This window comes from Nerophis ophidion, linkage group LG13 (genome assembly GCF_033978795.1).
Source record: "Nerophis ophidion isolate RoL-2023_Sa linkage group LG13, RoL_Noph_v1.0, whole genome shotgun sequence".
NCBI lineage: Eukaryota > Metazoa > Chordata > Actinopteri > Syngnathiformes > Syngnathidae > Nerophis > Nerophis ophidion.
The window spans coordinates 52,929,647-52,957,005 of record NC_084623.1 but is presented as its reverse complement, the minus strand read 5'-3'; the positions used below and the strand labels follow the sequence as shown (position 1 = coordinate 52,957,005).

The following is a 27,359-nucleotide window of genomic DNA, read 5'->3' as shown; positions in this document are numbered from 1 at the left end:
AGAACATGATAAAAAATAAATAAATAAAACATAAAAACAGGTTCACAGCAGGTGTATAATGGGGCGCCATTGCAGGATGGATATCACTGAGTGTTAAAAGCCAAGGAAAAAAAGTATGTTTTTAAGAGAGATTTAAAAACAGGAAGAGAGGAGGCTTGTCTAACACTCAGAGGTAGGTCGTTCCAGAGCTTGGGAGCAGCAGCAGCGAAAGCTCTGTCACCTCTAAGCTTCAGCCTTGTGTCAGGGACCGTCAGTAGCAGCTGATAGCAAAATGGGTCCAACCCCAGCCAAGGATGTTAAAAATAATATCTATACGGCAGGGCATTTATCCATGAAAGTATGGCAGAGCTGCTGATGGTGTGGTTGTCGGAGAAGCAAGTGGATAGAGATACTGTAGGTAAATGCCGCACATTATCATTGCAATACCTCATAAAACTAATGTACTTGTTTGTTCTGCTCCGTGTCCGCCCTGAGATCGGTAGGTCGTGAGTTCAAACCCCAGCCGAGTCATACCAAAGACTATAAAAATGGGACCCATTGCCTCCCTACATCAAGGGTTGGAATTGGGGGTTAAATCACCAAAAATGATTCCCGGGCGCAGCCACCGTTACTGCTCACTGCTCCCCTCACCTCCCAAGGAGTGAACAAGCAGATGGGTCAAATGCAGAGGCTAATTTAACCACACCGAGTGGTACTTTTTAACTTACTACATTAAAATATTTATTTTCTAAAACCATCCATCCATTTTCTACCGCTTATTCCCTTTGGGTTCACGGGGGGCGCTGGTGTCTATCTCAGCTACAATCAGGCAGAAGGCGGTGTACACCCTGGACAAGTCGCCACCTCATCGCAGTATTTTCTAAAACGTTTTTCTTTTAAAAAAAGCACGCTAAAATGAACTTCAATGGGAGACGTTGATTTAAGATACACATGTTTTGAGATAAGAGCTCCGTCACAGTACCAAATTAGCCTGTAAGTTGCAAAGAACTGCACTACACACAACTTTTTCCATCGAGGAACATTTCAGGATGCGTGTGGACTACTTTAATCCGGACCAATCCGTTCAGTACATACACATCTTAGCTTTGTGTGTACATTTTTTTTTAATAAAAAAATAGGAAAGTGGTTCCCACTTTGCACTTTACCCACTAGGGGGGTGTGAACTACAAACCGGGGACCGTATGTCCATTGGAGTTTTTACACCAATTTGTATTTTTTATTTGCAAGCACATCGAAGAAAGAAAACACGTCGACCGACTTTGCCCGTGCAAATTCACACATACTGGATCTCTTTCCGCGGCTTATCTGATCGAGGCCTTGTGACGGTCAGATGTTCGGAGGACAGGAACGAGCGTCGCTGACATTTTCATCACCTTTGAAAGTGGAGATCGTCATAAAACCGGAGACTTTTACACGCCAGCTCCTCTCAAAAACCTCATTCATCAGTTGCATTGTTTATAGCAGTGGTTCACAAATGGAGGTACGCGTACCCTTGGGGGTACTTGAAGGTATGCCAAGGGGTGTGTGAGATTTTTTTTTAAATATTCTAAAAATAGCAACAATTCAGAAATCCTTTATAAATATATTTATCGAATAATACTTCAACAACATTTGAATGTAAGTTCATAAACTGTGAAAAGAAATGCAACAATGCAATATTCAGTGTTGACAGCTAGATTTTTTGCGGACATGTTCCATAAACATTGATGTAAAAGATTTCTTTTTTTGTGAAGAAATGTTTAGAATTAAGTTCATGAATCCTGTTACAATCCCCAAAAACGGCACTTTGAGTTGATGATTACTTCTATGTGTAGAAATCTTTATAATTGAATCACTTGTTTATTTTTCAGCAAGTTTTTAGTTATTTTCATATCTTTTTTTTCCAAATAGTTCAAGAAAGACCACTACAAATGAGCAATATTTTGCACTGTTATACGATTTAATAAATCAGAAACTGATGACATGGTGCTGTATTTTACTTATTTATCCCTTTTTTTTTCAACCAAAAATGCTTTGCTCTGATTAGGGGGTACTTGAGTTTAAAAAAATGTTCACAGGGGGTACATCACTGAAAAAAGGTTGAGACCCACTGGTTTATATATTCACCACTTCCACATGCACAACTCACTCCACATGGCGAAAAAATTGAATTTGAGTCCGTCTATAATAACACAGGGGTCATCCTAAAGGTGATGTCTTGATTGCAGTCACCCTTTTCTGCTTAAGTCTTGAGTCATAAAAGCGTGCAAAACACAACGTAATACAAAATGGAATGTTTTCAGCAGCAACCTTCTCGGTTATAGTTCGAGTTGTCAAACACACACACACACACTGACCTTCATGTGCAAACAAACTCTTTCAAAAGTAAAAAAAAAAAAAAGGAACAGAGGAAAAACCAGTAGAGGAATACAAAGGCATAGCAAAAGTATGCTAAAGTAAAGACGAGGGAAACTAGAAACTCCAAGTGCAGACATACAGAATTTTAAAGCTTTAACTCAATGTAAAAAAACGACATAAAAAAGTGTTGCACATAAATCCGCATGCACACACGTTACCTGTTGAGTGGGAGAAGGTGTGTCTAGGAAATTAACAGCAGAAGAAGCAGCACATTCGAGTTTTGGAAAATCCTGCAGAGGTGCAAAAACTTGCCAAGGAAACTCAAGAGTGTAGACCACGAGAACATCAGTAATGCACGTTTATCCATTGGGGTCTTGAACCTCTCTCTCTCTCTCTCTTTCTCTCTCTCTCCCTCTCTCTCTCTCTTTCCTCCTCCTCCCCTGCCATGCTGCACACACAGTGACACACACAGGAGACGCAAAGTCATATTTAGCCAAGGATGCACAAGCGTGTGCGGGAGATAGATCCAGGATAAGAGGTTGCGCAAGCTGACGCAAGTTTTGCTTTGATGAAAAATATGGTGATGAAACCAACCAAACAATATCAGAACTGATCCTGTATCCCGGGGGTGTCAAACTCATTTTAGCTCAGGAGGGTCACATAGTGGAAAAACTATTCCCAAGTGGGCCGGACTGGTAAAATCATGTCATGATAACTTAAAGAAAAACACAACCTCAGATTGTTTTCTTATTTTAAAAATAGAACAAGGGACAGTCTGAAAAAATACAGTTAAGATAAAGATAAGACAGTCTGGAGGAAAGTTCTGTGGTCAGATGAAACAAAAAGAGAACTGTTTGGTCCTAATACCCAGCAATGTGTTTGGAGGAGAAAAGATGAGGCCATTAATCCCAGGAACACCATGCCTCCTGTCAAGAATGGTGGTGGTAGTATTATGTTCTGGACCTGTTTTGCTGCCAATGGAACTGGTGCTTTACAGAGAGTAAATGGGACCATGAAAATGGAGGATTACCTCCAAATTTTTCGGGACAACCTAAAATCATCAGCCCGGAGGTTGGGTCTTGGGCGCAGTTGGGTGTTCCAACAGGACAATGACCCCAAACACACGTCAACATTGGTGAAGAAATGGCTAAATAAGGCTAGAATTAAGGTTTTAGAATGGCCTTCCCAAAGTTCTGACTCAAACCATGAATTGATTAACGTGGACCCCGACTTAAACAAGTTGAACAAATTATTCGCGTGTTACCATTTAGTGGTCAATTGTACGGAATACGTACTGTACCTTGCAATCTACTAATACAAGTTTCAATCAATCAATCAAACAATGCTGAAGAAACAAGTCCATGTTAGAAAACCAACAAATTTAGCTGAACTGCACCAATTTTGTCAAGAGGAGTGGTCAAAAATTCAACCGGAAGCTTGCCAGAAGCTTGTGGATGGCTACCAAAAGCACCTTATTGCAGTAAAACTTGCCCAGGGACATGTAAACAAATATTAACATTACTGTATGTATACTTTTGACCCAGCAGATTTGCTCACATGTTCAGTCGACCCCATAATAAATTCATAAAAGAACCAAACTTCATGAATGCTTTTTGTGACCAACAAGTATGTGCTCCAATCACTCTATCACACAAAAAAAAACAAGAGTTGTAGAAAACATTGGAAAATCAAGACAGCCATGACATTATGTTCTTTACATGTGTATGTAAACTTTTGACTAGGACTGTATGTAGCATCATCCACAACAAACCTGTGAATTTGGACTTATTTCATGAATTACACATGAAATTAGATGTTATTCTTCCATCCATCCATTTTCTACCGCTTATTCCCTTTCGGGGTCGCGGGGGGCGCTGGCGCCTATCTCAGCTACGATCGGGCGGAATGCAGGGTACACCCTGGACAAGTCGCCACCTCATCGCAGTGCCAACACAGATAGACAGACAACATTCACACTCACATTCACACACTAGGGCCAATTTAGTGTTGCCAATCAACCTATCCCCAGGTGCATGTCTTTGGAAGTGGGAGGAAGTCGGAGTACCTGGAGGGAACCCACACATTCACGGGGAGAACATGCAAACTCCACAAAGAAAGATCCCGAGCCTGGATTTGAACCCAGGACTGCAGAAACTTCGTATTGTGAGGCATGTTATTTCAGCATATTTATGTGCTCCCAAATGATGTATCCCCAGTGCTCCATCTCAGTGTTCTTCAACCTTTTTTTGAGCCAAGGCACATTTTATGCGTTAAAAATAATTCGGAGGCACACCACCATCAGAAAAAATTAAAAACTAAAACTCAGTTGACAGTAAAAAGTCGTTGGATATGACTTTAAAGCATAACCCAGCATGCATCACTATAGCTCTTGTCTCAAAGTAGGTGTACTGTCACATCACGCCGTAACTTATTTTGAGTTTTTTGCTGTTTTCCTGTGTGTAGTCTTTTAGTTCTTGTCTCGTGGTCCTATTTTGGTGGCTTTTTCTCTTTTTTTTTTGGTATTTTCCTGTAGCAGTTTCACGTCTTCCTTTGAGACATATTTCCAGCATCTACAATCAAGAATATTTCAGTTGCTTTTATCCGTCTTTGTGGGGACATCTTTGATTGTTACGTCATGTTCGAATGTACATTGTGGATGCCATCTTTGCTCCACAGTAAGTCTTTGCTGACGTCCAGCATTCTGTTGTTGTTTACTTTGTAGCCAGTTCAGTTTTAATTTCGTTCTGCATAGCCTTCCCTAAGCTTCAATGCTTTTTCTTAGGAGCACTCACCTTTTGCTTATTTTTGGTTTAGGCATTAGACACCTTTTTACCCGCACACTGCCTCCCGACATCTACAGAGCAATTATCTACCTGCTAGCACCTACTGATATGGAAGAGTATTACGCTCTAGACAGCACCGACACTCGAACATCCATGCATCATTTGCTGATTATAATTACTGGTTTGCAAAACAATATTTTTTAACCCAAATAGGTGAAATTAGATAATATTCCACGGCACACCAGAGTGTATCTCACGGCACACTAGTGTGGGTTGGGGATACAAAGAATTGCTATTGCGACATCCAGTGGACACATTTAGAACAGCAGTTTTTTATCCAAAAATTTCAGCTAATTTTGATATTTACCAAAATCATCTTGTGGGCCTGATAAAACCAAATCAGGCCTACGGGCCGTACGTTTGACACCAGTGCCGTATCCCTTTTGAATTGTCTCTTCATCTAGCACAGGGGTTCTAAACCTACTCAAATATTAACACTGAATTAGTAATATTACTCTTGATTTTAGTTGTATTCAGTAATTACTGTATAGCTAATCCTAAGATTATTATCAGGCTGATTCCAAAAATAAATAATAATCAATTATACTGCAAAAGAAGGGACCCTTAAATCAAAGGAAAGTAAATTACATACAAATGTGCACTGCTCTAAATAATACATTCTAACTAAATTAATAATAATAATGTGTGTGTTTCTTAAGTTAACTGCCTATGGAATTTAAGTGCAAATGAAAGCTTGTAGTTTTTGCGTTTTAAGCAACATCTCGAAGACTTGTGGTTAGAGTGTCCGTCCTAAAATCGGTAGGTCGTTAGTTCAAACCCCGGCCGAGTCATACCAAAGACTATAAAAATGGGACCCATTACATCCCTGCGTGGCACTCAGCATCAAGGGTTGGAATTGGGGTTTAAATCCCCCAAAAATGATTCCCCCCGGGCGTGGTCACCGCTGCTGCTCACTGCTCCCCTCACCTCCCAGGTGTTGATCAAGGGCGATGGATCAAATGCAGAGAATAATTTCGCCACACCTAGTGTGTGTGTGACAATCTTTGGTACTTTAACTTTAACTTAACTTTAACTTTCGCTCCAGACTTCTTCTGTTTGTTTGATATTTTCATCACTGCCACAAGTGGCGGAAAAATGTATTACAGCTGAGTTCCGCCGCGGGAAAAACCACATCTGAGGTACCGATTATTGTTAGGTGGCTCTCTAAGGGGCGTTCACGGCCCTATGGTTTAAAAAACACAGATTTAGCACTCACCTACTGGGAGGTGCGTCAGCTTCGCTCTTTTTGCACACAGTTTAGAAGTTCTGCTCTTACCCAACAGAGTATTCATTAAAAAATTAATAAAGGAAACGACAGCAGTGTCTTGAATTTAGTGTTTTGTGGTAAAAGCTAATTGTTATTTTTTTAAGTAAACATTTGAGTTACAAGCACCGGGATTATTACCATCTTATTGATAATGACAAAAAAGTTTGTCGATCAAGGGATTTTACTTCACAAAAATACTGAGAGACACGGGTTTTGCAATTTAAGAGTGGTCTTAGATAAAAAGCTATCTGTGAGGTGTTAAGTTGCAAGTAAAAAAATTGAGTTCCAAGCATTCCCGCCCTTAGTTGGCTTAGCAAATGTCATAGTGAACCCTGTAAAATCCACCCCAAAAATCTGGTCTTACTCAGACGCATTGGGTTATAGCTAGAGATGGACAAAACTTTGTTTTCCACCATTAGAGGAAAGAAGAAAGTGAGTGTGAAGAACAGTGCTGAGAAATACTATACAGAAACACATTTACGCACTACTGAGCATTAAAACACCTCAACAGTGTACAAAGCGGGTTATTTTCTGGCGCATTTAAAAATCAATAAACCCGCATCAGCAGTTAAAACATATCTTACGTGGTACTGTCAAAATTAAAATAGCAAAAAACATATTCAACGTGAAAAAATAAAGAAATAAAATATTTGAACTCACAAATTGTAGCACCCATTCAACGCCGTATAAGCCAGTGGTACTCCTCGTAGTCAGTTGACTCGAGTGGAAATGGCAGGCATTTCCCCATTTCATCTCTGAGATCATCTCACAAGATGTAGTTTCTCTTTAAATATCCTTCTTGAAAAAAGCCTTGCAAATATATTTGTGGCACCTAAACATACTTTTGTTGTATTTCTTTGTGGGTCAACACTTCCTGCTTCCTGCTAAGGTGCAACTTGTGATTGGATACTCACTTTGGAATGACAAGTGAGTATCCAATCACAGGATGATTGGATACTTGGATGGGGGTGTCCTCTCCAAAGTTTGTCATTCACATCGACGTCACACTGAGTTGTGAGTTTTTCCTTGCCCTTTTGTGGGATCTGAACCAAGGATGTTGTTGTGGCTTGTGCAGCCCTTTGAGACACTTGTGATTTAGGGCTAAATAAATAAACATTGATTGATTGATTGCGGATGCGTAAATGTCATGTTCAGCGTAAAGCCTTCTAAAAGGCCTTACTGACAACAACTCAAGGTCTGATTGGCTATGGCTACTGTCTATCAACTGTATGTCCCCGATCACTTACAGTGCACAGACGCCTGCATTGTTGATTCTGAAGGCCCCGGGCAGATTTTGTAGAGCATGGCAACATAAGTTAGCTGAATTCTGATTGGATAAAAACTTTGACCTAAAAACAACAGCACTGGAAGGAGCATAATATGACATGAAGAGATTATGAATACGTTTAGATATTTAGGGACTGTAAATTAAAAATTACTTGTATCTTTAATTATGATCATCATTTCTGGTTATGACGGCACACCACTGTCAAAAAGTTCTCGGCACATTTTGATGAAACTTTCGGAAAATGTCGGAAATAGGATAAGGAACAGGTAGTAACATTTTAGGGGCGATCCAAATCACTGCCTAAATTTCGGATTTTCTTTTTTTCCAATTTGTTATTTAGCTAGGGTTATTGAACACGTTACCCAAGTCTTGATTCAGAACAAAATGTGCGATTTTTGAATGACTCGTTCGTGATTGGCACATCTCCGGTTTGTCCTTTTTCCGAACAAATGTACGTTAAGCAAATCCGTAGCCTACATAATAACCAGGCCCCTGTGACCTAAACATCAAAAGTACGTGTGAGGAGTTTAAAGACCTACTGAAACCCACTACTACCGACCACGCAGTCTGATAGTTTATATATCAATGATGAAATATTAACATTGCAACACATGCCAATACGGCCGGTTTAGTTTACTAAACTGCAATTTTAAATTTCCCGCGAAGTGTCCTGTTGAAAACGTCGCGGAATGATGACGCTTATGTTGACGCATGCTTGTGACGTTATTGGTTGTAGCGGACATTTTATCCCAGCACCACTCATGGCTAAAAGTCGTCCGATTTAATCGCATGATTACACAGTTATTTGGACATCTGTGTTGCTGAATCTTTTGCAATTTTTTCAATTAATAATGGAGACGTCAAAGAAGAAAGATGTAGGTGTGAAGCGGTGTATTGTGACCGCCTTTAGCAACACAAACACAGCCAGTGTTTCTTTGTTTGTTGGGAAGCTTTAATATGGAACAGAGCAGTCAAGCAAAGATGTTTCTCTACCACATGTCAACCGGCAGGTTTTGGTGAGAAAATTGTGGTAATAAGCCGGCTCTTACTGTAAACATGAGCAGAGCTTGTGTCGTTCTTCCTACACCTGTCAAAGAGGCAGCTGCAACTTTCTTGGCTCCTCCATGGCTTCCCTCAGAGACACTGGCGGTCACCACAACCCTCCGACTTCCAGGGATGACTATATAATCTCAATAAAACAATAGTAACACAATAAGCAGATAAGGGATTTTCCAGAATTATCCTAGTAAATGTGTCTAATAACATCTGAATCGCTCCCACTGCCCCTGTTTTTTTATTTTTTTTATTTTTTATTCTAGTCCTTCACTCTCACTATCCTCATCCACAAATCTTTCATCCTCGCTCAATTTAATGGGGAAATTGTCGCTTTCTCGGTCCGAATCGCTCTTGCTGCTGGTGACCATGATTGTAAACAATGTGAGGATGTGGGGAATCCTACAACCAGTGACGTCACGCGCACATCGTCTGCTACTTCCGGTACAGGCAAGGCTTTTGCGAACTTTATCGTCGATGTTCTCTACTAAATCCTTTCAGCAAAAATATGGCAATATCGTGAAATGATCAAGTATGACACATAGAATGGACCTGCTATCCCCGTTTAAATAAGAAAATCTAATTTCAGTAGGTCTTTAAGTCTTGTTTTTCAGGTTCAAACTACACTGCAAAAACTGAAATCTAAGTAAGATTAAATATCTCAAATAAGGGTGATGTTTGCTTTTTTTTCTGTCTGATAAGATAATTATTCTCACTAAGCAGATTTTGTGTTAGAGTGTTTTACTTGTTTTAAGTGTTTTGGTCCTAAATGATCTCAGTAAGATATTACAGCTTGTTGCTAAGATTATATGACCTATATTGAGTAAAACATGCTTGAAACTAGAATATCAACCGTTGAAAAGGTGTGTGATCAACACTCACAAGTATAAAACTACCTTTTTAAAGTAATAATTTCTTACTTCAAGCATGAAAAAAAAATATATGTCAAAGTAATAGCACTTGCATTTACTTCATTTAAGAATATTTTTCAACATATTGAGCATAAAGGTCTTATTTTTTACTTCTACCATGAAAAGTGCACTTGTTATTAGTGAGAATATACTTATTTTAAGGTGTTTTTGGTTTCATTGAGTTTCGCTAATTTTACTAGTTTTGGAAAGTCTTGACAAGCCAATTTTTCATGTTCTGTTGGCAGATAATTTTGCTTAGTTCAAATAAAATATCCCTCATTTTTGTATTTTTTTTTCTCGTTTTTAAACACTGACTTTTTGCAGTGATGATAGAATAAAAAAGGAAAAAAAAACAATCCCATGGCACATGTCGCTTTACACAAAATAGTTATGCGCATGACGTGTTGGGAGTTATGTTTTAAAGTCGAGGATAAAAGACCCCTGTAGTGAACAGTATATCAACTCATGACCGTCGGCTTCTCATTTCCCCAAAAGGCGCCTGCTCACTGGATTTTATTCTCCAAAAGTCTTCAATAAAGTTGCGGGCTGCAGGCCAGCTTTTGGAGCGCATGCAAACAAAACAACACCCTTTCATCTGGCGCCCGACAAATACAAATAATACGCTTATCACACTTTTGGTGACTTTGCTGGGGTTTTCCTGAATAGTTTCGGACTCGAAGCTGTTTCGGACACTTAGATCTATTGGCCAACTTTCCTTCTCTGTAACATTTAATCTCTACGTAAGTATGCTTATAAAGTGGCGAGGGAGGATAAATAATCAAGTATCTGTGGCCAAAGGATAACCTGCTGTAAGTGGAAAGTGGATCCAGATACAGTTACGCTCAGTCAGTCAGTACTGGAACATACATGCTGAATATTTCACTTTTTATAGCAGCTAAATCAAGTGGATGAGCAGTGTTTCCTCATGTAGTAGCCTCGAAAAAATACTATGGCACAGATTCTCAATATTATAAAACGCACGCGATAAATAAACAATATTCATGTATTGAGCTTAAGGCTTTAAAATTTAATCCATCCATCCATCCATTTTCTACTGCTTATTCCCTTTCGGGGTCGCGGGGGGCGCTGGCGCCTATCTCAGCTACAATTGGGCGGAAGGCGGGGTACACCCTGGACAAGTCGCCACCTCATCGCAGGGCCAACACAGATAGACAGACAACATTCACACTCACATTCACACACTAGGGCCAATTTAGTGTTGCCAATCAACCTATCCCCAGGTGCATGTCTTTGGAAGTGGGAGGAAGCCGGAGTACCCGGAGGGAACCCACGCATTCACGGGGAGAACATGCAAACTCCAGACAGAAAGATCCCGAGCCTGGATTTGAACCCAGGACTGCAGGACCTTCGTAATGTGAGGCAGACGCACTAACCCCTCTGCCACCGTGAAGCTTTAAAATTTAATCTAACGCATAATTATTTTTTCGACGACCCCTGTTTAAAGTTATGAAATCACTAGACTTGGTGAATATTAATTTCGTTGTTAAATGTTGGCGAAAAAAAGCAGAACACAGACATGACACTAGGGGTGTAATGGGACGTGTATTTGTATTGAGCCGTTTCGGTACGGGGGTTTTGGTTCGGTACAGGGGTGTACCAAATGAGTTTCTAAGCTAAAGTCTTAACAAGCTGCTTTGCTTCTTCTGCCTCTGTCTCAGCACCCAGCATTGTCCCACCCACACAACCATCTGATTGGTTATATATATAGCGGTAACAGCCAATCAGCAGTGCGTATTCAGAGCGCATGTAGTAAATGCTTCAGCGTTGAGCAGGTAGGTGTTTAGCAGGTGAGCATAAGGAAGCGTACTCTCCCCAAATGATAATAAACACCTCCCAGTCAACTACTACTAACATCACTATGAGCCCGTTGACCTTCTAGAAATTTAAACGGCAGCAAAGCTCGCTCGCAGTTCTGGTTTGAGGTGAAGGCTAATTAGCTTTTAACGTAACGTTAGCTCATTTTGCAGTGTGTGTGTGTGTGTGCATTTTACGGACAGAAAAGCTCTGAATTGTAGGGTCCCTGCTATCACATGTTGATAAAAATATAACATTTCCATAATAAAAATCTAACTACAGGCTTCCCAAATGCTGTGTTAAATTAAGCATGATGAGTTGACTTGAAACTGTTTAATGTCGCACTTTTTATATGTAGAAGAAAAGTTTTGTCATTTTATTTAATCTGAGCAACAATTTGAGGCAGTTTAATGTTGATTAACGTGGGAAGAATTATTATAGTGTTCCCAATGTAAAAAGGATAAAGTCATTGTTTACAAATTTGGTAAATAAATAACCAAAAAAATAATGTTTTTTTGTTTTCTTACTGTACCGAAAATGAACCGAACCGTGACCTCTAAACCGAGGTACGTAACGAGCCGAAATTTTTGTGTACTGTTACATCCCTACATGACACACAACTATTCCAGATGGCAACTTCCTGGCTTTAAGAAATAAGTCAAGAAAATAAAATGTATGAGTCAGTGATAATTTCATTTTTAGATCGAGCAGAGTGAAAAAAATATTGAATCACTTATTCTGAGGAAATTATGCATTTTTTTTTTTACACATTTTAAACGACGACTGCACTTTTTTTTTTTAAATCTTGCCCATCAACCATAATCTTTAAGTGGGAAAAAAACACATCTTTCCTTTTCTTGTACATTGTAAGTAGTAAAAAACTGTTGATCAAAGGTGACTAACAATGCAAATAATGCATTTTTTTCTCGGAAATTATGCAAATTATTTTTTGACGTTTGCATTTTTTCAACAACATTTTTTCAATCAAATTATGCTGACAATTTCATTGAGTAATATCTGTGAGAAAAATGTGCTTGTACAAATATTGAGTTTGTTTATATGCAGTGTTTTAAAATCAGTCTAAAAATACATTATTTATAAAAATGTGTCACATCCACTTATCTTGCGAAGCAGCAGCAAAGCGGCAGTTAATTACTCACACATTTTTAATCGATTAAACTGTCAGCATAATTTGAAAAATTATTAGAAAAATAGTGACAGAGAAGATGGACAATTCAACCCTTAACTCAACAATGAGTAGATGAGTGTTATGTGTATGTATTTGTGTAAATAAAAGAACACTGAAATTCAAGTATTTCATTTATATATATATATATATATATATATATATATATATATATTTATACATACATATGAAATACTTGACTCTTAACCACGCCCCCCGCCCCACCCTTGACCTGTTCATTCAAGGCCAAAGCAAAATATCGAGAAATATATCGTGTATTGTGACATGGCCTAAAAATATCCAGATATTAAAAAAGCTAATATCGCCCAGCCCTAGCTGAAACTGTCCAATAACTCACAAATTCAAGGTGTATCAAGCAAGGGGTCCTAAATTAACATGTAAACTCAGCCTGTTTGATCAAATGTTATTTCAATAAAAAAATATTTTAATTTATATGGTCTTATAATACTACAAATTCAACATGTGATCATTTTGAGTTCTTTACAGTCTATAAAATGTCTTGAAACGATGTTGTGCTGAATAATTTGGAACAGTTGACTGAATTATTTATTGTATTTAGTTATTTGAAAAATACTGTCATCATTTTGAGATTTGTTTAAGGAAATTTGAATTAAACTCTAACGGCTGAAAATTATACTGACTGACATTTGCATCATTTATTTATGACATTTTGAGGAGAATGTACTTTGCATAATAATTTGGAACACGGTGTATTTCACGAAAATTGGATCGGAGGCCGATTTATTGGCACATTCCTACTTTTTAGGAGAATTCACAAAAGCTTTTTGTCAAGACTTTCCAAACTTTGGAGCTGGTGTTGACAAGGCAGCAAAGGTGGTGCAGCGGTGCTGTGTTCATGCTGTTATAAACTAATGATTTTACTGGCCCTCGTCCAGCAAAGTCTTCCGCTTCAGTGTGTCACGAGAGGCAGTGTCCCTGATCGTTAAACGGACGTGCAAAGCGATCGATACCAAGGCGGGAATGCACAGCATGTCTTTTCTACTGTACGTATGGCAGTACTTCTTAAAGTACCACCTCAGAAAAAAAACTTGGCTCTCCAGGTTCCACCATAATGACCAACAACAAAAGACAGTATCGTGGTAGGCCCTAGTATTCAATAAGAACAAGGCAGGTGTTTTAGCTAACAAGTATATTTAATATTTTTGGCCATTATAACATTACACACAGTTTGAACAGTAACACTGTGTTTGAATATAGGAAAATGGTATTTAATCAAGTGGTTATTCGGCGTACCACAAGCCGAGGCAATGAACATTATCATACATACTCTATATAATATATGTATATATATGTGTATACATTATCTCACATTTCTCTCTCTCTCTCTCTCTCTCTCTCTATATATATATATATATATATATATATATATATATATATATATATATATATACGTATATACATACATACATACATACATATGTATGTATGTATGTATGTAAACGGGGATAGCAGGTCCATATATATATATATATATATATATATACTAGTGGTACATGTACCACAGTATATATATATATATATATATATACTAGTGGTACATGTACCACAGTTTGGGGATCAGTGCCTTATGGCATTGGTTCTCAAATGGGGGTACAAGTACCCCTGGGGGTACTTGAAGGTAGGCCAAGGGGTATGTGAGATTTTTCAAAAATATTCTAAAAATAGCTAAACGATTCAAAAATCATTTATAAATATATTTATTGAATAATACTTCAACAAAATATGAATTTAAGTTCATAAACTGTGAAAAGAAATGCAACAATGCAATATTCAGTGTTGACAGCAAGATTTTTTTGTGAACATGTTCCATAAATATTGATGTTAAAGATGTCTTTTTTTGTGAATAAATGTTTAGAATTAAGTTCATGAATCCAGACGGATCTCTATTACAATCCCCAAAGAGGGCACTTTAAGTTGGTGATTACTTCTATGTGTAGAAATCGTTATTTATAAATGAATCACTTATTTATTTTTCAACAAGTTTTATATCTATTTTTCCAAATAGTTCAAGAAAGACCACTACAAATGAGCAATATTTTGCACTGTTATACAAATTAATGAATCAGAAACTGATGACATCTTGCTGTATTTTACTTCTTTATCTATTTTTTTCAACCAAAAATTATTTGCTCTGATTAGGGGGTACTTGAATTAAAAAAAATGTTCACAGGGGGTACATCACTGAAAAAAGTTTGAAAACCACTGACTTATGGCATTAAAGAAATATAAACATGCATCCACTTCTCTTTATTAGAAAACACTATTTAATTATTTTTCTTTTGGAGTGACTCCAAGTCAAAGTTCTATTAGAATTGCATAGTCAAACAGCGGCACTTCTGAGACAGTACACTACCTTCCTGTTTTAGGGATGGGCCTATGGCTAGGTTTTAGTCAGTGTACCTACCTAATGAACTGTCCTGTTGATATGCACAAATAAAAAATATATAGCTCCTTTATATGGACAATAGAAAATAACTATAGGCCTTTTGGTAAAAAAAAAAATATATATATATTTCATTGAGTTCTCCTATTTTGAGTACCCTGCCTTCCGCCCGATTGTAGCTGAGATAGGCGCCAGCGCCCCCCGCGACCCCGAAAGGGAATAAGCGGTAGAAAATGGATGGATGGATGGATAATAGAAATATGATGTTTCACCTCGGCTTATTTTAAACTAAAAATACCTAGTTGCTTATTCCTGAATGGTAACACATTTTAGCTCGAATTTGCAACCTTGCTGGTATGTTCTATGACCCTCTTTTTAACTAGCTGCATGTTGGTGACAGAGTTGTGCCAAATATAGTACATAAAACATGAAACAGGTAATGGTAACAAAGGTATGTACTTTTCAATGTGTTTTAAGCATTATAAACCCCGCCCTTTTTCAGGCTATTAGCACGTCATGACGTAACTACGCCCGTACGTACATGGGCTCGCGCATTCGTTTTTATGTTTATTAATGCATACTTATTAAAAGTCAAATTACAATGTTGTTGATGTGCATTTATTAGATACAAATAATTAGGTTTATGGGAAGTAGAAAAAAATTGTTTATACAAACTGTTTTTCCTAAAATAGGCATTGAGGCTAAAAAGTGTGTTTTTACTGATTACTCAAGTAATCAAACAAACTAACGGAGCGATTACACAAATAAAAAAATAATCGATAGCTGTTCTAAAAGGAAAAATAATAATGACCTAATCACTTTAGTATCAGTTATATAATGATACTATATAAAGGTATCTTCCCCGAATGCATCTGAGATAGGCTCCAGCAACCCCCACGACCCCGAAAAGGAAAAGCGGTAGAAAATGGATGGATGGGTGGATACTAGGTATCGATACAGTTGACATCTGGATCGATCATCCATGCGACTGGAGCTTTAGCAGCTACTGAGGCTTCGTTTGTCATCCTGCACAGTTTGTGTGTATAGCATGTTTTTGAAAAAATGTTTCTTCTAATCCCCCAGGGTTAACATTACTTGGAAGAAACTTTGTTTGTTTTCCGCCATGGTGGTGAGGATTAGTCTCTTAAAAGCGACTTCACACTGTGGAAATACATTTGCTCTCAAATTTGAGACGGTGTTCTGGCAAGAAACGCACCCTTCCGGAATTCATGTAACTCCCTTTGAAGAAATCTTTCTCGTGAGTACGATCTTTAGCCATGTAAACACTAGGAAACAGCTGCGATTAACTGTTGACCGATTTTTTAAACAAAGGCAAATAATGGTACCTGATCTAATCCATCTTCAACACCATTGCCACGTAATACAATGCCAGGATTATAAAGAAAAGTGAATCCGTAAAGTATTCACAGCGCGTCCTCCACATTTTGTTTTATCAGCCAATAAATGCTTTAAAATGTAACATCGGAAATTATCGGAATGGGTTTCAAGAAGTAAAATGAATTACTTTTTAAAATGCCGCTGTACGGACCGGTACATATCCGGTAAAACACGGACGTTGGGCATATCACCCCCCCCCCATTGTATTAGTAGATTGCGCAGTACAGTACATATTCCGTACAATTGACCACTAAATAGTAACACCCGAATGAATACGTTTTTCAACTTGTTTAATCAATTCATGGTAAAGTTACAGTGTTTAATGCACCCAGCACAGAATCACAAAAAAATTAGGCATAATAATGTGTTAATTCCACGACTGTATATATCGGTTAATATCGGAATCGGTAATTAAGAGTTGGGAGACATCGGAATATCGGATATCAGCAAAATAGCCATTATCGGACATCTCTACTTACAGCCTTTTTTTCGATATGGAATAAATTCATGTTTACCTTCAAAATTCTACACATAATACCCCATAATATAAAATGGATGGATAATAACAATGTGAAAACAAATATTTTTTAAGAAATGTTTGCACAACATTTGCCATGAAGCTCAAAATTGAGCTCAGGGGCATCAACTGATCATCCTTGAGATGTCCCTACAGCTTCATTGGAGTCCAAATTCAGTTGGTCGGACATGATTCAGAAAGTCACGCGCCTGTCTACATATAAGGTCCCACACTTGAAAACGCATGGCAGAGCACAAACAAAGCATGAAATCGAAAGAATTGTTTGTAGACATCCGATACAGGATTTTCGCGAGGCACAAATCTGGAAAGGGTACAGAAAATATTCACTGCCTTGAAGGTCCCTATGAGCACAATGGTCTCCATCAAAAATGGTAGAAGTCTGGAAACATCAGGACTTTTCCAAGAGCTGGCCGGCCACCTGAAATGAGCGACTGGGTGAAAAGGGCCCTAGCCCGGGATGGTGACCAAGAACCTGATGGTCACACTGTCAGAGCTGGTATTTCTTTGTGAAGAGTGGAGAACCATCTCTGCAGCAATCCACTAATCAGGTGTATGGTAGAGTGGCCGTACAGAAGCCATTCTTTCATAAAAGTTTGCCAAATTGCACCAGAAAAACTCTCAGACAATCAGATATTTGAAGTCTTTGGTGTGAAAGCCAGGGGTCATGTTTGGAGGAAACCAGGCATTGCTCATCACCAGGCCAATACCATCCCTACAGAGGCAGGTGGCAGCCTCATGCTGTGGGGATGTTTTTTTTTAGCGGCAGGAAGTGGGTGGACTAATCGGGATAGAGGGAAAGATAATTACAGCTATGTACAGAGATATCCTGGATGAAAACTTGCTCGAGAGCGCTCCTGGACTCAGACTGGGGCGACTTGAGGCTGTAATTGCTGCCAAAGGTGCATCAACAAAGTATTGAGCAAAGGCCGTGAATACTTATGTACATTTGGTTTCTTAGTGGGTTCTTTTTTTTTCATTAATTTGCCCACATTTCTAAAAAAAGAAGCAAACCCCAAAAAAACACCTTTTCACATTGTCATCACACGGTGTTGTGTGAACATTTTGAGGACAATAATGTATTTATTCCATTTTGGAGTAAGACTGTAACTTAACAACATGCGGTAAAAGTGAAGCGCTGTGAATACTTTCCAGTCATGTTTGAAGGCAAATGAAAAGACAACATGCTTATGTTCATTATTCACGGATTCCGGTGAAGTGGATTGGCTTTTTGCCAACATTTTAGGAGATCAAGGGAGCAGTGGGAGTCAACTTGTGATGCAGTTTCAGATAATGCAAACAGAAAATTACATATTAAATGAAATAACTATCTGTTGACATGATCACACGCTGCTTTAGTAGCAAAATGATGAAGGTGTTAGTTATAGACAGGTAGTTATAGTGTTAGGTATAGACAGGTAGTTATAGTGGTAGGTATAGACAGGTATAGTGTTAGGTATATACAGGTAGTCAAGGTGTTAGGTATAAATAGGCAGTCAGGGTGTTAGTTACAGACAGGTAGTCATAGTGTTAGGTATAAACTGGCAGTCAGGGTGTTAGTTATAATGTTAGGTATAGACAGGTAGTTATAGTGGTAGGTATAGGCAAGTAGTTATAGTGGTAGGTAAAGGCAGCTAGTCAGGGTGTTAGTTATAGACAGGTAGTTAAGTGTTAAGTATAGACAGGTAGTTATAGTGGTAAGTATAGGCAGGTAGTTATAGTGGTAGGTAAAGGCAGGTAGTCAGAGTGTTATTTATAGACAGGTAGTTAAGTGTTAGGTATAGACAGGCAGTCAGGGTGTTAGTTATAGACAGGTATAGTGTTAGGTATAGACAGGTAGTTATAGTGTCAGGTATAAACTGGCAGTCTGGGTGTTAGTTATAGACGTGTTATAGTGTTAGTTATAGACAGGTAGTTTTAGTGTTAGGTATAGACAGGCAGTCAGAGTGTTAGTTATTGACAGGTACAGTGTTAGGTATAAACAGGTAGTTATAGTGTTAGGTATAGACAGGCAGTCCACAGTGTTGAGTATAGACAGGCAGTCAGGGTGTTAGTTATAGACAGGTATAGTGTTAGGTATAGACAGGTAGTTATAGTGTTAGGTATAAACAGGTAGTCCACAGTGTTAGGTATGGACGGACAGTCAGGGTGTTAGTTATAGACAGGTATAGTGTTAGGTATAGACAGGTAGTAGTAGTATTTCGGAATAGACAGGCAGTCCACAGTGTTAGGTATAGACAGGCAGTCAGGGTGTTAGGTATAAACAGGTAGTTATAGGGTTAGGTATAGACAGGCAGTCTTAGGTATAGACGGACAGGCAGGGTGTTAGTTATAGACAGGTATAGTGTTAGGAATAGACAGGTAGTAGTCGTGTTCGGGATAGACAGGCAGTTAGGGTGTTAGCTATAGACAGGCAGTCAGGGTGTTAGTTATAGGCAGGTATAGTGTTAGGTATAGACAGGTAGTTATAGTGTTAGGTATAAACAGGCGGTCCACAGTGTTAGGTATAGACAGACAGTCAGGGTGTTAGTTATAGACAGGTATAGTGCTAGGTATAAACAGGCAGTCCACGGTGTTAGGTATAGACAGGCAGTCCACGGTGTTAGGTATAGACAGGCAGTTAGGGTGTTAGTTATAGATAGATTTAGTGTTAGGTATAAACAGGCAGTCCACAGTGTTAGGTATAAACAGACAGTCAGGGGGTTAGTTATAGACAGGTATAGTGTTAGGTATAGACAGGTAGTAGTAGTGTTCGGAATAGACAGGCAGTCCACGGTGTTCGGTATAGACAAGCAGTCAGGGTGTTAGTTATTGACAGGTATAATGTTAGGTATAAACAGGTAGTTATAGTGTTAGATATAGACAGGCAGACCACAGTCTTAGGTATAGACAGACAGGCAGGGTGTTAGTTTTAGACAGGTACAGTGTTAGGTATAGACAAGTAGTTATAGTGCAGAGGTCGGGAACCTTTTTGGCTGAGAGAGCCATAAAAGCCCAATATTTTAAAATGTATTTCAGTGAGAGCCATATAGTATTTTTTTTTAACACTGAATACAACTAAATGTTTGCATTTTTAAGTAAGACCAACATTTTTAGAGTATAATAAGTCTATTATTCTTTTTAATAACATTGTTATTCTAAAGTTAACAATAATAAATAAAATAATTCTTACCATTAATGAACAGGTGCGGAATAAAACAGATTGACGGATTAAGATGCATGAGAATGTTTTGTATTCTGAACGTTATTTTTAACACTGATTACCAACGGAATTATTCATTACTTATCGTGTTTAGCAATGTCAGCTAATATTTATCTGAGAGCCAGATCCAGACATCGAAAGAGCCACATCTGGCTCTAGAGCCATAGGTTCCCTACCCCTGTTATTGGGTTAGGTATAGACGAGTAGTTGTTGTGTAAGGTACAGACAGGCAGTCAGGGTGTTAGTTATAGATAGACAGTTAGTCAGAGTGTTCTTACCTTACTATGACGATTTAGGCGCATGGAGTCGCCTTGTCAACAGGGTCCAAACCCGATGGCACACGTCTGGGTATTGTGCTGACGGTATTGTGTTGTGCTGGACTTAAGACGCCTAACACACATGCTCCAGCATGCAGGCCCCCCAAATCTACATATGCAGGATCCTGGCGCCTAATCCAAAACTCACTGGCGCATACTTGTAAGAAGGACCTTCAGGATACAAGAAGTGGATGTAGACGTCATTAATTGTCAACAGTGTGTTGATGAGTCACAGATTACAAGTCACAGGTTGTCCATCTAACCCATTTACTGACACCTGCAGCCAAAAGGCACCATGCCAGGTACAAGAGTCTACTTAGCCGTGTGTGTGTGATGACGTTTAAAAGGGTCAAACTAGTTACACACTCATGTTGACATCGAGCAAAACTGTGTCCTCTTACCAGTCTCGCCTTTATTGTAAGAATCCAGGGTGGCAAGTGTTGAACTTCATTCCAGTCAGCATCAGCTGAAGCACTGGGTTAATCCTCATTGCAACACACACACACACACAAATCCACACACAGGCATGCGCGCACACACACAGACGCACAAAACAGGCGGGGGAATGGAACAAGGCAATGAGACGGGGCAGGTTATTTCTATAACTCCATTAGCAGTTGTAAACAGAAAACATTAGTAGACACATCAGGTTCTAATTCTGCGTTGTTCAGCATTCTTTTGCATGGTTATCTTCCCTGAGGTGGAATTTATAAGTTATTTTCTGTTGTATTAAACAAGCAACATGGAGTAGACAGAAATGCACACAAGCACAAACAGGATTTGTACTCATGGAGAGTACATACTGCTCTGCTCAAGGGTACTTCAGTGAACTGATACCTCTCCAGCATGTCCCAATGTTTGCGACCATAGCAGGACCTGAACACAACACTTAAGAGCAACATACATACTGGATTTTAAATTGTCAAAGTACTGGAACACAAATCGACAAATTAGATTCAACCTTCAACCCTTTTCATGGCAATGTATTGTCTTAAAAACCTGCTTATTACCTCCAGCAATATTGTGATATTGCATACCGTATTTCCTTAAATTAATAATATGCGCCTGCCGGGTCAAACTCGCTTCGCAAAATAATTAGCGCATGCTTAGTATTACCGCCATGTCAAACTTGTGACGTCACGAGTGACACTTCCCCTGTCATCATTTTCAAAATGGAGGAGGCTGATTTCAATACCGGTAATTTGAAATCGCATAAAGGGAAGAAGATTAAGAGCTATTCAGTAGGATTTAAGGTCCAAGCTATTGAATACCGGTATGCTAAAAGGAACAGTAAGCAGCTATGTTTTATTATTATACCGGTACCTGTGGAGAGGTGGAGCCAACGGACCGACAGACAGGAGCCCCGCCCAAGATGGCGGCAAGGAGACGGCGAGCGAGCGGAGAGTAGGAGCGGAAGAGCAACCTGGACTGAGGTTTTACTGAAAAATAAACAAAGTCAAACTGCTCAAGCCATGTCCTTCCTTGGTGGTCCTGGGAACCCGCAAGACGACGGCTTGAGACCGTCACAATAACCTAGCTGCGTGTGTCAAATATGAGTCATTAAATGACTCCTGCCTCCTGGTGGTAGAGGGCGCTAGTGATCCTTCTTGCGACTACTCGGCTGCAGAAGAAGTGAGAATGAGTGACGTGATATGTGCTGGGACGGATATGACGGACCTTCTGATAGCAGTTTGTAAACTGGACTTTCGATCGAAGCAGGAGGTAATAAAGGATGATCTCCATCGAGACAGAGGGACATTTAAAACTAGAGAAAGATAAGGAATACTTCTATAAACAAGTTATCGATGCTTTTGATCAGAAGGAGCTGGCATGGACTATATTTATAAGTAAAGGTAAGACCATGATAACGTTTTTTTCTTTATCCTGTATCCTTACATCACACTCAAATTCGTACTGCATGCCTTTGGTAAGTGCCGGAGTGAGAAGAGGTTGTAAAATAATTAGCGCATGCTTACTTTTACCGCATGCCTTTGGTAAGCGGAGGAGTGAGAAGAGGTTTTAATTTCATTAGCGCCCCGGCGGCAATTCAAGGAAATACGGTACATTCTTTTATCATATTTACTGGTGTAGGGTAAAGAATTTTTTTTTTTTTTTTCTTACTTCTGCTTTTTAACCTTAATGTATGGACGATTTGTGCCAAATGTAAATAAATTAATGCTGTGAAAAATAATGAGTGAACTCACAGGATTCATCACAAAAAAATATCACATTACGTCCACACCGTACGCAGATTCATCACACAATTTATTTTGACCCCGCATGTTCCTTTACTGTAACCGCGGATGGTCACATGAAAGGTAGGACGGGTCAAAATACACCCTGACTGGACTTTAGACAAAAACGTTTTGAGCAAATAAAGGACACGCGTTCAAATGAAACATGAAAAAAATATATTTTAATGAATGACATTCTGACTATGAAATTGCATTTGTGTTCAAATATTGGGGTCTTTTTAAAATTAATCTAAATTATGCGAGCGAGTAATAACCTGTATATAATTAAGATTAAACCAAATTGCAAAGGGTGATCAGATTAATCTGATAAATAAAAAAGAATCACATGACAGTTCTTAAATAAATATATGAATAAAAAAAACAAAACATGGTATAACATTTTTAAAAATTGTCTTATTTGTTAAATTATGTATTTGCTATAGGCTTAAACAATAATTATATTGGCATTATGTATTATTAGTTTTTCTTCATGACCAAGTTATTCATTTACACATTACAATTCTAATACTATATAATTTAATACTTTAGACTTATTTAATGTAAGCATTTTTAAATTTTTAAACTACATTTCACAGTCACTTTTCACCATGTGATGAATAATATAAATACACCCTTATTTTACTACATAAATAGGTAATTAAATATATCAGTCATGAATTAGATGTATAAGATTTTTTTTCAAATAATGATTTCACATTTTGCTCATTCGTATTCAAATGAGTTATTAGCAGTCTTTAGTTTTGGCACATATCACCCTCCTTGAGAGTCCACTATAATTTTATAGGAAAAACAAGTGAAAAATAAAGCCCATGCATGAATAAAAATACCTAAACAGATTGGGATAAGAATTTCAAACAGTGTGAAGCAAACAAAAATAATGTAATAATAAAAAAAATGAACTTTGCATCATCAGACAGGGGAAGTTCAAGTTAAAGGCAAAAGTCATTGTGGGTGAAAATGTGTAATTTCTCCAAATCTGGATGAGTACAATGTTAAAAAATACATGAATCAGCCAGTTACGCTTAGCTAATACGTGGTGCAACCACAAACCTTTAAAAAGGGAGGGTTACATGTTTGCACCCCACGTTAGAATTTGTTGGATCTGACAAAATGTGTATGTATTTTCACTTCCTTTAGCATTCCTGAGATTAATCATACCATACGATACACTTTAAAAACAACTGCAGTTGAAAAACAAAGGGCGGTACACCACAAACAAACAAAAAACAGGCACGTAAAGGAAGGCGATATCAAAACACTTGCAAATGGTTCTGTTTCAAATGTGGCTAAATACAATTAAAACATGTGATGCGACCCTTGTGGGAACATAGTAGAAATTGGCGGAGCATAAGATACTATTTCCTGTTTAATACACTGAGGGCATTTACACTTTTAACACAATATTCTTGTCCCGAATAAGTATGAAAAAATACTTGGTCACTTTAGTACTTACTTCATTACATTCACTCTAATATTTATAGTAAATAATGTGCTCTGTTGACTATATTCATACTGCGTTTGTGACGTGTACATTGTCTGATGACCTCACGCACCAGTTAAACTCTACCCGCGTTCTTTTGTTGAACACTCAGAAGTCAGGTCTTCTGGGAGATTTTACAAAGATTTAGTATCCATCCATCTTCTCCCCCTTATCCTAAGCCTAAGCGGGGAAGCCCAAACTTTCCTCTCCCCAGCCACACTTCGTTTAGCTGTACCCGGGGGATCCCGAGGCGTTCCCGGGCCAGGCGGGAGAGATAAGTCTTCTGAACGTCTCCTGGGTCTTCCCTGTGGCCTACCAGTCGGATGTGCCCTAAACACCTCCCTAGGGAGGCGTTCGGGTGGCATCCTGACCAGATGCCCGAACCACCTTATCTGGCTCTTCTCGATGTGGAGGAGCAGCGGCTTTACTCAGTGTCATAGCTTGGTCTGCATTGCTGGCAGTAAGTCGGACAAGTTTCCAGTGAGGGTTGGACTCCGCCAGGGCTGCCCTTTGTCACAGACTCTGTTCATAACTTTTATTTTTATGGACAGACTTTCTAGGCGCAGTCAGGGCGTTGAGGGGATCCGGTTTGGTGGCTGCAGGATTAGGTCTCTGCTTTTTGCAGATGATATGGTCCTGATGGTTTCATCTGGCCAGGATCTTCAGCTCACACTAGATCGGTTCGCAGCAGAGTGTGAAGCGACTGGGATGATAATCAGCACCTCCAAGTTCGAGTCCATGGTTCTCGCCCGGAGAAGGGTGAAGTGCCATCTCCGGGTTGGGGAGGAGACCCTGCCCCAAGTGGAGTACCTAGGAGTCTTGTTCACAAGATGGCAGAGTTTCTCACCCTATCTCTAAGGGAGAGCCCCGCCACCCGGCTGAGGAAGCTCATTTCGGCCGCTTGTACCCGTGATCTTGTCCTTTCGGTCATGACCCAAAGCTCTTGACCATAGGCGAGGATGGGAACGTAGATCGACCGGTAAATTGAGAGCATTGCCTTTCGGCTCAGCTCCTTCTTCACCACAACGGATCAATACAGCGTCCGCATTACTGAAGACGCCGCACCGAACCGTGTGTCGATCTCACAATCCACCCTTCCCTCACTCGTGAACAAGACTCCGAGGTACTTGAACTCGGGGCAGGGTATCCTCCGCAACCCAGAGATGGCACTCCACCCTTTTCCGGGTGAGAATCCTGGACCCGGACTTGGAGGTGCTGATTCTCATCCCAGTCGCTTCACAATCTGCTACAAACTGATCTAGTGAGAGCTGAAGATCCTGGCCAGATGAAGCCATCAGGACCACATCATCTGCAAAAAGCAGAGACGTAATCCTGCAGCCACAAAACCGGATCCCCTCAACGCCCTGACCGCGCCTAAAAAGTCTGTCCATAAAAGTTATGAACAGAGTCTGTGACAAAGGGCAGCCCTGGCGGAGTCCAACCCTAACTGGAAACTTGTCCGACTTACTGCCGGCAATGCGGACCAAGCTCTGACACTGATCGTACAGGGAGCGGACAGCCACAATCAGACAGTCCGATACCCCATACTCCCTGAGCACTCCCCACAGGACTTCCCGAGGGACAAGGTCGAATGCCTTCTTCAAGTCCACAAAGCACATGTAGACTGGTTGGGTAAACTCCCATGCACCCTAAAGGACCCTGCCGAGAGTATACAGCTGGTCCACAGTTCCACGACCAGGACGAAAACCACACTGTTCCTCCTGAACCCGAGGTTCGACTATCCGGTGTAGCCTCCTCTCCAGTACACCTGAATAAACCTTACCGGGAAGGATTTATTATAACAGGTTAAATGTAACAGCGTTGGTCTCGCTACCCCAAAAACATTTCCAATTGTGTATCCCGAGCAGGCACCCCCCACAAGCAAGCTTCTGCAAAAATTAAGCCCCGATGGAAGAATTATTCGACTTCGACTCGAGTGCAGCTGGGATAGACTCCAGCACCCCCGAAAGGGACAAACGGTAAAAATTGGATGGATGGATGAAGAACACGTCTCAAAAACAGTATTAATAGCAGTCAGGCAGTGTGCGTGTGTGTGTGTTCTTCAAATGAAGTTAGCTGTGAATTAAGTGCATTTAAGTGTATATTTGCTATAGTATTCTAACACTCCCAAAACAAGACTTCTTCTGGGTCGCCTTACAACTGTGGAACTATCCCTTCTAAGGTTATTTTCTTTTTTACCAGCAGAGTTTTAAACAAAGAGCATATGAATTGGATAAAGACGTCAAAAATGTTCCCGGCACCTGAATCTGGTCAGTTATGGATGTTCGCATTAATCCAGGTCATTGTATTCTCTGAACATTTAATCGCTCACAACTGCACTGTTTGGATTGTCTTAGAAGACGTTTTGCCTCTCTTTGATTGGTCAGATCAGTCTGGTCTATCTGTGACTAGATATGGCCAATCTAAGTCTATGAAAACAACTGAGAACCTTACAAAAATCCTCAAAAAGATCAAATAAACAGTCGGTAAGACCATATTGCTGTTGATATATGGTTCCAAGTTTATGTAAAGTTTGTTTGTATTCAGGATTACGTTTACTGTGTTGTTAAATTTTAATTTGGTTTATTAGTTCGGGAATTTGTTACTTTGGTATTAGTTTGTGTTAAATACGTTTTGGTATGTGGAGGGTTTAGTCAAAAAAAATGGGAAAACATGGTAACAATATTAGCTGGTATTGAATGTAAAAATGCAAGACTTACAGATAAAGGCCTCTATTGGCCCATGATACTTACCTGAAAGCTAAAGCTAAAATTTGTTTCTGCTACTGTTAATTAAAATGTTCCAACTTTGTAAATATTTACTCAGCATATTTTATGTGTTGAACATTGTTGAAGCTGAAACTAAATTTATGTTCTGGGGTTTAGATACATGGCAAAAAGACAACTGTGTTTATTATTGCTGGTTGAAACCTGCTAAGACGGAAACAGTGAGAAACCCCTTTTTCGTGTGGGAGCTGTGCACAACTGATACACTTGATTAACTAAGAGACGCTTGATAGGTTTCAGATAAAATACACAATCAGTCTG

General features: G+C 39.3%; 1 protein-coding gene across 2 annotated transcripts in view; it reads right to left on the bottom strand.

Moving 5' to 3' along the window:
- LOC133564727 (sodium-dependent serotonin transporter-like) overlaps nt 1-21,073 on the bottom strand; it is a 65,560-nt gene extending 44,487 nt beyond the window's left edge. Inside the window, exons 1-2 of one of the 2 annotated variants that reach the window (XM_061919208.1) lie at nt 20,979-21,073; nt 20,539-20,748 (exon numbers count right to left, since the gene is read on the bottom strand). The gene's annotated coding sequence lies outside the window, so the exon portion shown is untranslated. Of the gene's footprint in view, nt 1-2,555; nt 2,793-20,538; nt 20,749-20,978 lie in introns of those variants that run through there. The other variant, XM_061919207.1, reaches the window with a different exon arrangement.
- Between the last annotated feature and the right edge of the window lie 6,286 nt (nt 21,074-27,359).